The sequence below is a fragment of the Malaclemys terrapin genome, chromosome 17, assembly GCF_027887155.1.
Source record: "Malaclemys terrapin pileata isolate rMalTer1 chromosome 17, rMalTer1.hap1, whole genome shotgun sequence".
Classification (NCBI taxonomy): Eukaryota; Metazoa; Chordata; order Testudines; family Emydidae; genus Malaclemys; species Malaclemys terrapin.
Genome location: NC_071521.1, coordinates 12,349,937 through 12,363,990, shown reverse-complemented (window position 1 = coordinate 12,363,990; position 14,054 = coordinate 12,349,937). Strand labels below are relative to the sequence as shown.

General features: G+C 49.6%; 1 protein-coding gene across 1 annotated transcript in view; it reads right to left on the bottom strand.

Annotated features, from left to right (window-relative positions):
• The window catches only part of ASB6 (ankyrin repeat and SOCS box containing 6), a 61,055-nt gene that overhangs the window by 15,982 nt on the left and 31,019 nt on the right, over nucleotides 1-14,054 (bottom strand). The gene's annotated exons all lie outside the window — the stretch shown is intronic.

The window sequence follows — 14,054 nt, the reverse complement described above, 5'->3', positions numbered from 1 at the left end:
GGAGGGAGGCCGAGAGGTGGAGAGGAGCAGGGGTGCCTGGAGAGTCCATGAAAACAATCCTGGGGTAGGGCACAGCAGTTCCTGCACTGTACGGCAGGAACAAATTCTCTACCACGGGTCTTCTCCAGTGCCCTTCACAGTATTGTGTAAGCACTGTAGGCTCCAAGACACAGTCATTGCTTAGAGGCGCGAAGCCTGGGCTTGCGAGCGCTAAGAACCTGATCGTCCTCTCATGCAGACAAGGCACAAAGCCACAAAAATCCAGGGATTTACCCCAAGGCTAAACGCGTGCAAGTGAGAAGAGCCTCAGGCCTTTAAGTTTTAGCAAAGACCCCCAAGTCAGCTGAGAAGCTGAGACTTTCCCAGCTCCTTCTACACCTGTTAGATGTTTGCCATGGTCTCCTTGTTGGCCGTGCAAAACCAAAGGCAAAGGGAACGCCGGCAAGGTGCCACTCACATGCAGCCAGCACGTCCCAGCCTTTCCTAGTGTCTGCCTTTCCGCTCGCGCCCCACAAGCATGACAGCACTTTGAAACGTTTACTCAAGCCTTGGTTGGAAAGTGCTGTGGGCTGGGTGTTTGCTAGCCCCCTAGGGAGAAAAGGAACCCTGACAACTGCCCCAACTTTGATGGATAGGTCAGAATCCTGCGTTCAGAAGGCTGTGAGGCCAAGCCAGTAAGACACAGGCTGGCCTCCTCTCTGTCACCAATTAATCAGCAGTTTGTAATTTGGGGAAGGGTCCAGTAGTCCTGCCCTGGAATGGGTGTGAAACTCACTCAATCTTTCATCAGACTTTTCCTGGGAAAACTCTCCAGGCTCTTAGACAGCTAGACCTGTCAGACCTGAGGCCTGGCACCTGGAAGTTGGAGATGCAAACAGGGGGGAAATATGTTGGCAGAGCTGATCGGTTACAGCTCTATTTCCAAAGGCGTTCTTCAGACACAGCTTCCAGCTACGTTCCCGTCTCTGGTCTGCTTTCACGTTGGTTTTCCTCCATCCTTTCTTTGGTCCACAGATACCAAGGCCTGACGGCTCCATTGTGATCATCTCGTCTCACTTGCTTTCTTTTGCTACTTTAATTTCCCCATATACTGAGATGCTGAAAGAAGGATTTGTTCAGAGTCCTCCCCCACCCTCCCCCCGGACTTTTCCTCACTGCCCGGGAGCAGACATCTCCTGCAGGAGCAGAATCGAGGCAGAGAAATACATGTTGGAGCCACTGGGAGATGCAGCCCATCAGGGTACTCAGAGACGAGTAGAGTCCAGCTGACCTAACCCAATAGCCTAGGATCTTTATATCCATCCATTCTGCACGGGTGTAAATGGCTACAAAAAGGGCAGGGCATCTGAGAATCAGCTGCACAATCTGCAAAACACTTTCATCCCAAGGGAGTGTCAAGATGCTACAGAAATCCCAAAATAGCATCGTCCCAGGGCACTGAAATCCCAGTGTGGCCTCACTGAAATACTCCCCCAAAACCCCTCCCCCCTCCAGTGCCCACTCACACCTGCAGGGCCCAGCACCAGGTCTGTTACCTTGCTTACGTGCCTGGCCCAGATTAACAGTATTTTCTGCAGGGAAGAGCTCAGCTGCGTGTGTGCTTGCAAGGCTGATGTGAGCTTTCTCCTCCATCTGCAGCAGGCCCTAGCCTGCTCCCGTCTTGCGTTGCAGCCCCAGGAGATGACTTCCTGAGCCCAAGCTCTCCAGCCAAATGAAGCCAGTGAGCCTACAGCCAACATCTCCCCTGCCCCTCTCCCAAGGCTGACGCGGTTTGAACATTGCTGGGTGGGCTGGAGGGGGAGGGTGGTGTTATCCCTGGATTTTGATTTTCTTTTAACGAAGCTATTGGCATTTCCAGGCATTTGGCTCTTTGGAAGGTTAACAATAAGGGAAACAGGGCTGGTGATGTTTTTTGTTTTTTTTTTAATGGAATGAATCCAAATTTCAACACACAGTTGCGTCCTGCGGGGGGGGGGGGGGAGCAGAGAAGGCATGCAGCCCAAATAATCTGGCATTTTTCTGATATGTAGTCACGAAATGCTCCCTCCTTCTTCCCCCACTTTCCATCTCCTGTAGGAGGCAGAACAAAAGGGTGGGGGTTATAGCACTTACCCGAGAGCCCCTCCCGCACAGCCCACAGACGAAGTATAACAGCCCCTCGCTTGAGCTACCAGTGGGGTTACTATGCCACTCAGAGCAGCGGGATCGCCACGGCTAAAACCATGCACCGCTACCCTTTTAACCCATGGGTTAATGCTGTTAGCTCACAGCAGTAGTAGACTCTTATCTACTGTGGCTCAGCCTCCAATTTATGACAAGTTCCCTCATGCTTCCCCCTGCTGTGCGCCTCAGCCCAGCCCTGGAGTTGCCTGTCCCCCTCCAGTGTTGAGAAGGGAGACCAGACGCCACAGTCAATTCTTGGCCTCCCTGCTGACCCTCCCCCCCAGCCCAAGAAATCGGGGGAGGGGCGTAAATGACAACCGTGGTGAGAGTTACTAGAAGGCAGACAGCTCCCCCGGGGCCTAGACGGATGGTCTGAACTCAGTTCCTGCAGCCCAGCATAGTCAGTGAGTTAGTTTTAGTAGCCTAGCACCTAGGACCCCCAGTTGTGGATGAGCACACACACACACCCCGCCGCCAATGTGCTAGGCGCTGTACAAACAGAAGCAGATTTGACTGGCGATGAACGGGACGTAGCCCAGTGCCAGTCCTATGCGATCCAATCCCCCCACCCTCCCCAGCAGTTTTAAACGGGAGCAAAGGTGCAGCTGTGGGGAGGCACTTTAACTCCACCAGGTTCCTCAGCAGGACACAGCGGTCCCCAGGAATGCAGTTCAGAGCTGTGCTGCCAGCCAAGAGCCCACAAGGGCCAGGTGTGCATAGGTGTGCAGGGGGCACTTTTGTACAATGTCACTGATCCGTTGTCCCCCATCAGGGCATAGCACACAAACCTCTGAAGGCGAGGAAGAAATGGAAGCTACCACTATGCAGAGCCTTACATCGCCCGCCCATTGATTGCTCCTGTCCCCAAACCCTGGTGCTGCGGGGCATAAACCCTTCAGAGTGAGTTATCTATGGTACTTAGCAAGTCCGCCCCCCACAAGCTATAACAGCTTTAGCTTCACAGTGCCCTGTGAGGCAGGGCAGGGCTATTAGCCCCATGTTACAGATGGGGAACTGAGCTGCTAAGTGACTTGCTCAAGGGCATACAGGAAGGCTGTGGTGAGGTCCATAAAGAACCATCTGCCCCAGTTCACTCCCCACCCAGCTCACAATTGTTCCTTTCCTTCCTAGAGCACTGGCGTCTGGGGCCTGAGTCTGGCACGGAACCAGTGGGCCAACAAAGGGCCTGCCCCAAAGCATTGGCTTCAGTGGGTTCTGGCTCAGGAAAGTCTCCTGTTGTCTACAATGGGCTTTGCCTCATAGACTCTAAGGGCAGAAGGGACCATCATGATCATCTACTCTGACTTTCTGCACATCGCAGGCCACAGCCGCTGACCCACTCCTGACATAGACCCCCTAACCCAAGGGGTGGGCGAACTTTTTGGCCTGAGGGCCACATTGGGGTTCCGAAACTGTATGGAGGGCTGGGTAGAGAAGGCTGTGCCTCCCCAAACAGCCTGGTCCCCACCCCCTATCTGCTCCCCTCCCACTTCTCGCCCCCCTCAGAACCCTGACCCATCCAACCCCCCCTTCTCCTTGTCCCCTGATCGCCCCCTCTCAGGACCCCCCCCGCCCCTGACTACCCCCCTGGGACCCCACCCCCTATCCAACCCCTCCTGCTCACTGTCCCCTGACTGCCCTGGCCCCATCCACACCCCCACCCCCTGACAGGTCCACTGGGATTCCCACGCCTATCCAACCCTCCCTGTTCCCCGTCCCCTGACCGCCCCCACCGAACCTCCACCCCATCCAACCGCTCCCTGTCCCCTGAGTGCCCCCGGGACACCCTGCCCCTTATCCAACCCCCCCACCCCCCTTTACTATGCCACTCAGAGCAGCACGACTGGCAGCCACGCGGCCCGGCTGGAGCCAGCCACGCCACCGCGGTGCCCGGAAGGAGCTTGCAGCCCCGCTGCCTAGAGCGCTGGTGGCACGGCGAGCTGAGGCTATGGGGGAGGGGAACAGTGGGGGATGGGCCGGGGGCTAGCCTCTCCAGCCCGGAGCTCAAGGGCCAGGCAGGACGATCCCGCAGGCCAGATGTGGCCCGCGGGCCATAGTTTGCCCACCTCTGCCTTAATCTCTGGCTGAGTTACAGCAGGCCTCACATCATGGTTTAAAGACACCCAGGATTCCCCATCCCCTCCATGCCCCAGGGGGCTAGTCCCTGAGTGTAACTATTCAGTAGTGGCAGTGGGCTACCAGGGGCTTCCATCTCTGCTGGGGCTGGCAAACAGCAGCACCTGAGGCTCTTGTGTTGCTGCATAGTGACACTAGTTCGCTCCTCACAAGGGGAGCTCCCAGCACTTTGCAGCCATTAGTGCATTGGGGGCGGGGGAGCGGGGTCGTTGTGTGTCATCACCAGGCACTGAGGTTTCCCACATGCACCACTCTGGACGGGGGAAATGAACATGTCTTATAGCCCCCTGCAAGGAAAACAGAAAAAAATCCCTCGCGCTCCCAAACACATTAACTGTTTGTCCAGGTTTACCAAATGTTTCCTCTTCATCTATTAAGGGGCTTAGAAACAGCTCAGCGAGTGTCTGTGTTAATGAGACATGTTGTGACACTGAGGAGAGTTCCTCCTACTGCATTTCTGAGCAGAGAGACTGGTTCTATCCCCATGCCCCCTGGGGAAGCATCCACCCCTTGGGGTTTGTGCCAGCCCATCGAAGCCAATGGCCATTTTGCCATTGCCATTAATGGGAGCAGGAGCAAGCACTTGCTGCCCGCCTCTGCAGTGTGGGCTCCTGGTTAGAGCAGAGCGGCTGGGTTTTGGGTTTCAGGACTCCAGGGGGGTCTATTTCCAGCTCTGCCACTGACTTGCTGTGCAAGTCACAGAACCCCTCTTAGGGCACTGTTTCCCCATCTGTCAGTGGAGAGTACTCAGGTGAAAGGCAGGGCTAGATAAGCATGAGGTATTAGCATCAGCATTCAGGCCTGGCTCTCACAAGCTCCACCACCTTTCTGGGGGAGGGGGGGTACCCAATGAACAGGGTTATCAGCCCTTTCTCATAAGACCATTAGAATGGCCAGACTGGGTCAGACCAATGGTCCACCTAGCCCAGTGTCCCGTCTTCCGACAGATGCTTCAGAGGGAATGAACAGAACAGGGCAATTATCAAATGCTCCATCTCCTGTCCTCCAATCCCAGCTTCTGGCAATCAGAGGCTAAGGACACCCAGGTAGGGTGACCAGATGTCCCGATTTTATAGGGACAGTCCTGATTTTGGGGTCTTTTTCTTATATAGGCTCCTATTACCCCCCACCCCTGTCCTGATTTTTCACATTTGCTGTCTGGTCACCCTAGGGCATGGGGTTACATCCCTGGCTAATAGCCATTGATGGACCTATCCTCCAGGAACTTATCTAAATCTTTTTTTTTCTCCCATCGAAGGTCCATTGCTGGCCATAAGACAAGCAGAGCCGGCTGCAGAAATGGCTCTGTCAGCCTAGTAGAGTTTCTCACTAACCATATTTCAAGGTCTCAGGCCTTGGCCCCATCATGGCCATTTATAGCGCTGAGACGTGACATGCCATGGGCACGGTGCAGTCTGCGGAGCCGGCCAGGCAGGCCCTCCCCCACCGCAGATCAAAACCAGCCTCAAGCGGCGTAATGGCCAGAGGGACCCGATGGGTCAAGCCCCGCCTTATTAATGAATATTCATGACTCCCAATGCGTAGGTGAATGCCTCTTTATTGTCCCTCATCCCAATGAGGAGAAGGGGGCCAAAGTAGCCATGTGTATAACATCCCTCTTCAAACCTCTCCCACTCTAGGTATCTAGCTCCAAACCCTGCAAGCCAAGCCTTCCCCGGGGGAAGTGACTCCAGATTCCAGAGCTGGAAGAAGTGCATTTTTATGGGAAACAAGCAGCGATTGCCTTGTGAATAAAAGCTTCGCTGGCCACCGCCAGCCACAAGCATTCTGTGCCCTGCTAGAATAACAGAGGTGGGAGCTGCCCCCTTTCCAGATCTCTTTGGCTGGGCTGATTGCAGGAAGAATGCAGTTGGCTATCCATCAGGGAGACAGAGCAAGGGAGCGAGAGAGAGGGGGCATTTTAGGAGGAGAGCCAGGGAAATTTGATCATTAAGAAACCCTCCTGGCTGTCTGGGGGAATTTAATTAAATTGCTGGAGAGGGCTGTATACAAGGGAGCACATCTGGATCCAATATGTGCAGCTTTGATTTTTTCTTTCTTTTTTTTTCTTTTTAGTTCAGTCTTTTCCCATCTCGCTGCTGAAGGGTGGGGGGAAAACGGGAAATAGCAGAGCCACGGAGCATTGGTTCATCTGGGACCAGAATTCCTGGCACAGAAAGAAAGAGAGAGAGAGAGAAAGAGACAGAAATAGAGGGAATAAGAAATCTGGGAGAAAATCTTTAACAAAAGCATGGAACAGGGCACTTTGTAACAATGCGGACAAGTAGCTAAATCAAGCTGTGTGGGTGGGTGTGTTGGGTAACCTAAAAGATACAGGGAGAGGATCTAAATTCCCAGTGAATTGCACCTTCTGGAAATTAAGGAGATGGCAGGAGAAATAGGAATGGATCCATGAATAAAGAAATACCATTCAGAATTAGGCAGATAGAGAGAGATAGAACCACCTCCTTTGCCAACCCTCTATGTTCTGCCTCCCTCACAATAGATTTCCTTTCTGAATAGATTTGCACTGCACTCCACTCAGCCCCACAGCTAAGCCTCTCTCTCTCTCTCTCTCTCATATAGTATAATCCCCACCCCCCCGCCACACACACACACAGTTGAGATTTCTTCTCAGCTCTCTGCAACCCTCCAGCATTCGCTCTCCTATCAACCTGCAGTCCTTGCTCAACTGCTAATGGGGAAAACAACCCAATCAGCCCGCAGAAGGCCCGAGACCACCATCGGTCTGTTGACTTCAGCGGAGTTACTCCTGAGTTACACCAATCTATGCAAGAGGAAGATAAGTTCAGACACTTCAGAAACAGCGTTGAGGAAAAGCCGCCCGCCCAAAAACCTAGCATTCCCCTTTGACATCCAGCTATTGAGAGCTCAGTATGCCTAAACATGCTTAGTCAGCAGAATCAGACTGCAAAAGGGGTCAGCCATATGACTGGCAGGCGAGAATATCCCCCTGTTGGTCACCTGTTGACCGGGCAGGAGATGAGATTGTTACTGTTGAACCTCGGACTCCAGCCCAGATGTCCATAAAGGCCCTCCACCCAAAAAGAACTAGATATGTTCACGGAGGGTAGGTCCATCAATGGCTATTAGCCAGGATGGGCAGGGATGGTGTCCCTAGCCTTTATTTGCCAGAAGCTGGGAATGGGCGACAGGGGATGGATCACTTGTTGATTCCCTGTTCTGTTCATTTCCTCTGAAGTACCTGGCATTGGCCACTGTCAGAGACAGGATACTGGGCTAGATGGACCTTTGGTCTGACCCAATATGTCCATTCTTATGTTCTATAGGGTTGAGGACCCCTGGCTTAGAGACATTTCCTTAGGCTCCTGCTCCGGACCTTCCACCCAAACCCAAAGCTTGAGGCAACCATCTGGGCTTCCCAGGTTTGCAATTGGGCCATCAGATCAGGATTAAACAAAGACTGTGAATGGCTATCCAACTACAGAAGCAGTTTCTCCTCCCTTGGTGTTCACACCTCAACTGCTAGCAGAGCACCTCACCCTCCCTGATTGAACTAACCTCGTTATCTCCATACTGATTTATATCTGCCTCTGGAAATTTCCATTACTTGCATCTGAAGAAGCGAGGTTCTTACCCACGAAAGCTTATGCTCCCAATACTTCTGTTAGTCTTAAAGGTGCCACAGGACCCTCTGTTGCTTTTTACAGATTCAGACTAACACGGCTACCCCTCTGATACTTGACATCAAGGGAAGTAATCCCCAGGAGCAGTGGGCACAAGGACTACAAAGTAGGGGGCTTTGAAGCTGGCACGCAGGCGAGTGAGACAAGACATTCTGGCCAGCGGTCAAGAACTTGATTGAAAACCTGGCCTGGCAAACTCCCATTGACGTCAATGGGGCAGGATTTCACCTCTGGTGTTTACTGTATCTAACATCACCGGGGAGCCTAACCCTATTGGTTTCCTCGTCATGCCCTGTGCCGTATGTCGTCCCATGCACTCGACTATGACAAGTCAGAGCCCTAGGGCAGTATATTTGGAAAGGGGCTCATTGCTGACAGGAGTTAGGAACATACACACACACACACACACCATATGTGTACAGAGACATGGCTACATTAGTCCACACTGGAGTTCCAGAGGCAATGTCTAAGCCATGGGGGGGCAAAGGTCAGCAGGTTTGTGTAGTTGCTTTGCCCTCGAGCTTCTGTGCCGGCTTGAATCTGACCATTCATTTATGTCACGTCTGGGAGCTCCATGGATTTGGTGCTCAGTTTGTGTATTTAATCCTGCAAACCACACATCATAGAATCATAGAAGATTAGGGTTGGACGAGACCTCAGGAGGTCATCTAGTCCAACCCCCTGCTCAAAGCAGGACCAACGCCAACATATACAGCCTTGCGATCGCATTCGTATCCATCTAGCTGCCCAGTGAAAAAACTCCTTTCCTGCTGGATCAGTCTGGGTGTGGAGGATGTCAGGAGAAAGCTTGTGATCTGTAGACGGCCAATCTGGCAGGTTTCCTGGATTTCCTACCAGGCCAGCTGCTTTGTTTACTTCACACAGTTCACCTGAATACCACTCTCCTCTGCACAGCCAGAGAGGGGGCAGAGAGGGTGGTTAGCAACTGCAGGTTTCTGTCAGCTTCCCCCATTCCATTTCCTTCTGATTTCCTCACGGCTCCCATGAGCTGAGAACACTGCTGCGGAAACACCATCAAAACCCAAACAATACCACCAACACCCAAAGGCTCTGTGACGTTCTGGACCCGGCACTGCAGTGAACCTGCAACACGCTGGGATACACACCACCAGCAGCTCCTCTGCTGTGATCTCAAGTGCCTTCTACACTCAACTAGACAATATGTAGCTCTTCCACATTGTGGAGATGACAATTCTGGTAGGTGCTCAGGTATCGCGGGTAGGAGTCCAAAAGCGTAGACAGATATTCTAGAGCCTGAAGACTGTAATCCTTATTCAGGCAAATAATCCTTGTTTGAAGCCAATGGGAGCTATGCCTGAATAAAAACGAAGGGGAAGGTAAGACTTTGGCTCTAATCCAGCAAAGCATTTTAACACATGAGGTCCGTTGGCTGCAACTGGACCACTCCTGTGCTTAAAGTTAAGCACGTGTCTAAGTGTTTTTCTGGATCAGGTCCTTAATGACACACACATGGAGAATAGTAATATTCTGCTTTTGTTGCAAGAGGTGAAACTAGATAAAATTCTAGATGAGATTCCCTCTCCGGAGTTACAGTTTCAGTGCCTGATGTTTTGAAAGCAGTTGCGAGGCAGGAGACACACGTGTTGTAAATGGCTTCCTAACTTGTAGGGTAAATAAGGAAAATTTATTGGTTTGACCTCTTGGATCATCTCCTCTATGAGCGTAAAGGGGGAGAGAGCCCAGCAAATGAAACAGAAAGGTCAAAAGTGTACATGACTAGGAATTATCACAGCGGAAAGACTGACTGCAAAGACAGGTTTTGCTGCTCAGGGAGAAGAGGCGCTAGGATTTGCATGAAAGCTGTTAGAGAGTGCAGGAAGGTTTCAAGGAAGATGCAGATGCAAAAGGTGGAGAAACTCTAATGGGGTGTTATGGACAGAGTAGTCCAGTACTGATGCAAGGTAAACACTACACTAGTATAACACTGCCACTTCCACTGACTACCCCTGTGAACCCAGGTAATTGCATTCTGCCTATGCACTGTAAACCTCATTTGCAGTTTCAGACAGGAAATATGGGCAACATCTCAGCTGGTGTTAGTTCTATCGAGATGCTTATGCCATTCTCATCACTGCAGTATGCGAGTGTGCTAGAGACGCACCAACCCAGTAAGTACAAGCTACCTCCCAAACCTAAAGTGTTGTGTAGCATTGCTATTGAACGGCTGCAGCGTTCCACCCCAGAGGCAGCTGTATTTCAGGGATGAGGAAGAGGATTGTGTTTGTAAAACATATTAGGATCTTTTGTGTTGGAAGGCGCTACATAAATGTAAGAAATAATCTGAAAGAAAACCTAAGGACATTCAATGAGATTACCACAAAAAAAAAAAAAAAAAAATCCACACACACACACACACACAAAAAAAAGGTTTAAAAAAAAAAAAAACCCTGAAGGAAACAGGACATGGCAACAAAAAGTCCATCCAAAGGGTTTCAAACTGCAGACATCGCAAACATTGACCACACAATGGGCCAGATCCGTAGCAGGGGTAAATTGGCATTGCTCCATTGACTTCAATGGAAATATGCCACATTTACCCCACAACTCAGCAAAGCTTTGAATCACATGCTTTAAGCTATTCACCAAAACACACATGCTTAACTTTAAGCATGCGCTAAGTCCCGTTGAGCAAGTGCTTAAATGCGTCGCTGAACAAGGATGAGGGATGGATTGCTGAATTGGGGCCCCGCTGAGATCTGGGTTTGATAATTTAAAACAAATGAAAATTTAAAAAAACATTAGGATCCCATCCGGGGGAGCCAGCAAAGCGAGGAGATAGGTGTTTTTAAATAAATGTCTCTAACTCTAGATGCATAGTATAGCTGGAGGGGGGAAAATGATGCTTTAAAAAAAAATCAAATACTACAGCTGAAAAGGAAATTGCATTAATACAGATTGTTTTATTTAAAAAAAGCAAACCCTGACCTCTACTTCAAAAAAGTCATTAGACATTCCCCTTCTGAAAGGCCGACAGGGGATATTATTGAAAGGCCAGTTAATTTCTCAATGACTTACTGTTCTTGCTCTGCTCCTGGAAATGTGTAAAGAGTTGGAGGGTAATTTAAGGCACCCTGCAGAAAGGTGTGTAAATCTTTGCATGTCTAAAGAAACTTTACCAGACCGCTAGGATTGGGAAAAAGAAAACTCTCTGCCTTTTTTTCTTTCCTTTGGAACTCTGATCCCCTTTGATCATAAAAAAGGTCATATTTCACCCAAAAAAATATCAGCAATCACAGGGGCTGAGGAAGTGCGAGCCCAAGGGGGGTTTCACTGCCGATTAATCCCTCCATTTCATTATTTAACACCCTGAACTGAGCAAAACTCTCCTCTGAAAGAAACAGGCTGGCCTGGGTTCAAGAATAGGGTCTAAATAATAACAATGATGCTGATGATAATTATAACCCCGATTAAATAGGGTGGGAGTGAGACAAGGCTAAACCATTCAGCCTCCCCCTCCCCCATGGCCCGAAAATGAATAGCCCTTGCAGATCTCCAGCGCTCCACAACATAATCACAGCAAGATGTTACCCAGCTAAAAGAAGGCCTCTGGGTTTGAGCAATTAGAAGGCCTGTGGGAAGGTCAGAGGCCAGTCCCTAGCCTTCAGGACCTATCCTCTAGCCACAAACGCTCAATCCCTAACCAGCAGATACCAGCCCTTGACAGCCATCACTTGAACCCTAGTTGCCAGTATTAAGCTACTAACTTTCCACCAGTCCCACTGTGTTGCCTCTGATGCCCTAAAATAGTGTGTTGAGAGAGGTGCCCAGCAGTGCTGCCCACTGTCCAGCTGTGGGAGGTAGATCTCCATCCACCAAACAGAGAGGGGCAGCGCTGGGCAGCCCTGTTAATCCTTCAGTGTTCACAACGTGGTCTGATACTTATAGAACTTCATTGTAAGTTACAGTAACTGCAAGACATAACTGAATCATACCGGTCTGACAGCGTTTATGACCTCCCTGGTGTATAATAATGGACACGGAGAGCAGATTCTTGGGCAAACCCAATCTTCTTTTAAAGATACATTTCTAGCCACAGCTGCCAAAATATCTGCCAGGCCGTTGCTTGATCGACTATCGTGAGAAAAATCGAGTCTGGTGTGCTTCAGGATTAATCCCAGTAATCTCTGTCTTGATGGTTCCCGGGAAGAGTTCACCCAAGTCAGAAATTGACAAGAGGGAACAACACAGCTGGGCAAACCTCTGGTAGCAAAACCTGAAACCAAGCAAAACTTGGTTCACATTTGCCAAATGGCAGCATGGTTTAGTGAACTGCGTTTGGAGCTGGGTGTTCGAAGGTTCCTACCTTGACTATGCCAATGATTCTCGGGGTAACTTTTGGCAACCCTTGGGACTTAATCCTTCGTGTACTAAGGACAATGACTAGAGCAGCAGGTCTTTTACTCTGAGCCTCAGTTCCCCCCTCTTTAAAATGGGGGTGATAATCCTCACCAACCTCCCAAGAGGGTTGGTTTTGTGTGCAGAGCTGCTTGAAATGTTAACAACATTTTGAAATTTCAATCAATACAAAATAGGCAGTGGAACATTTTGATGAAATTTCCTCCCCTCCATTTTTAGCCAGCTACAGAGCTGGTCAAAATAGAATGAATTTCAAACTTGCGTAACTAAAAAAAAAAAGCAGAAACATTTGAAAAAAAAGCCACCACGTTTGTTTTCTTATTTGACCTGCTCTGTTGGGAAGTATTAATTCGTGAATCTTACTAAAGTACTTCAAAAATGTAAATTGCTGCATAAATGGTAAGTATTACTGGAGAGTTTGCTGACGAGCCACTCTGGGCCCAGTTTCAGGCCTTCTTTATGGTTCCTGGTGGAAACCAGGCCAAATGGGATGGTTTCACATTGAGATTTTGGATGAATTCAAAGCTGACATGGAAGGGAGGCTATCCATTCCATCCGGAAGCCATCCATCCCTGTTTCTTTGGTACTACCAGAAACACAATCCTTTCCCACACAACACACAAGGCTAAGGACAGAAATGGGTTCAAACCAAAAGCTCATCTCCAATATCTGCAAACCTTGAGGAAGTTTGAATCCAAATCTGACCTGAGTGACTCTTCATAAAGACCTGGCTCCAGCTGCTGACTCGTCTAGGAAAACTGAAAAATGTTGTAAGCCGTACAAGCATTCTGTTTATACCAAGGATGGGCCAGCATTGTCCAAATTTAGATTTGATTTGGGCTCTGATTCAGGGACGAGGTCAAGTCAGCATAAGGCTTTTAAGTTCAGATTTGGTGGTGATGCTATCTCACCAGCTGTTCTCATGAGATTTCACCAGCATCAGAACGACAAAACAGGCCCTTCCTGGGTTTGGATAAAACCCGGAACCAAAGGGCTCAGACCAAGAGATTAGATTCCAAACCATCTAAGAATCAAAGGAGGTCTGATTCAAGGGTTTAGCCTGGGCCTGTTTCTCGTTTCTGTATCCTGTCTTGCTCTCCATTTATTCTTTAGTACTTCACAGACATTTATAAGACAGCAAGGTCTTTACTCCTTCAGACTCCATCCACTCCTGCTCATTACCCATTTGAAGACATAATTTACTCTTTGTGACACTAGCACGTGGAGATGAGGATTAGGTCACAGAGGATATTAAATGAGCTAAATTCTTTGGGGGAGTCAGATTATACAAGCCCAGGAGACCACACTCAACTCTCATCCATAGGCATGGATCCCGCAGCTCAGTCGAGGAGCTGATTGGTGACAGAGCATGATGGGAAACCTGTTGTGCTTCTTCCCATGATTTACCTGTCCTTTGGTCAGAGACTCTCAGGTTGACAGCCCATCTCTAAAATCATTCAACAGCATATTTTGAAAAAAGAAAACAAACTTTCTTTTTTTGTTTGGATTGGCTTCTTTATCAGCCCAAATCACCTCACTCCAGTTCAGAGGGATCCATGCTCTGATTTCAGGTACACCCATCTAAATCCGGAGTCTCTCTGCTGACTTCACTAATGTTATTCCCAGTTCACACCAGGGCTAAGAAGATCAGAATTGGCAACATTTAATTCTAATGAACAAGGCTGGAGT